The 956-nt window shown below is 38.3% G+C and overlaps 1 protein-coding gene and 1 pseudogene across 1 annotated transcript in view; both read right to left on the bottom strand.

The window, feature by feature from the left end:
* LOC101656805 (neuronal acetylcholine receptor subunit alpha-7) overlaps nucleotides 1–956 on the bottom strand; it is a 125,736-nt gene that overhangs the window by 49,972 nt on the left and 74,808 nt on the right. The gene's annotated exons all lie outside the window — the stretch shown is intronic.
* Nucleotides 815–956, bottom strand: part of LOC101653366 — a 1,592-nt pseudogene continuing 1,450 nt past the window's right edge.

Here is a 956-nt window from a genome sequence, read left to right as displayed (position 1 = left end):
TGGATTTTGGATTTATCCTCTTGTTCATGTGTGTGTTGATTGCTATAAATTACCTCTGATAACTAGTTGCATGTATTGTGTCCCAAAAAGTTTTTATATCTTATGTTACCATTATTGTTTATTTCAAGAAAATTCTTAATTTCCTCCCTATTTAATCTATTATCCAGCCTTCTAAAGCCATATGTTGCCCAGTCTCCATGGTTTGCCTTTATGTTCCTGATATTTCTATTGTTGATTTCCAGCTTTAAAATTTTGGGTTCTGAGAAAATTGATTGTAGAATCTCAAAGTTTTTTTAAATTTGTTGAGGTTTGCTTTGCGGCCTAGTGTGATATATTCTACCAGATGTCCCGTGTGGGCTGGAGAACAATGGATACGGGGCCATTGTTGGGTGGAGGGGTCTGTGTATGTCTAGAAGGTCTAGCTGGCTAACTGCATTCTATCTGGTTGATTTGTGTATCCCCTGTTTCCTTATTAAGTTTCTTTCCCGATGATGCTTTTTCTTAAGAGTTGTGTGCTGAAGTCTCCAATTATTATTGTTGAGCTGTTTATTTTTGGAAAGGTTTTGGCTAATTGGGTTGCCTTGGGAATTGAGAAAAATTCGCTTAGCTGGGAAAGTCACAGAAGTGCACCTGCCTTTAATCAGTGGTAAAGGGAAATCTGCCAGCAGGTGTTGCTGCTCTCCCACCTTAGGAACGCTGGTCTACGTAGCTTTATGTTGGCTTTCTCACTACGAGGAACTAACTGCAGGGTCCCCGCTGGTAGAAACGCTGTGGCGGTTGCTGAGCAGATCTTCCTGGGCTTGTTTTCTGGCAGTCATATGCTGCAATATTTATTTTTCTTTCTTTTTACATTTAAACAAAAATGTCGATTTAATGCAATAGCAACAGTAATCTGAGGAGAAATGAATTCACAACAGGCTTAAATTGAGATTCTCAAAAAAACAATTTTTTTTTTT

This window comes from Echinops telfairi, unplaced genomic scaffold, assembly GCF_000313985.2.
Source record: "Echinops telfairi isolate 266 unplaced genomic scaffold, ASM31398v2 ScPeMD7_7;HRSCAF=31, whole genome shotgun sequence".
Lineage (NCBI taxonomy): Eukaryota > Metazoa > Chordata > Mammalia > Afrosoricida > Tenrecidae > Echinops > Echinops telfairi.
Note: the sequence above shows the minus strand (reverse complement) of the source record. Positions and strands in the feature narration are given on the sequence as shown.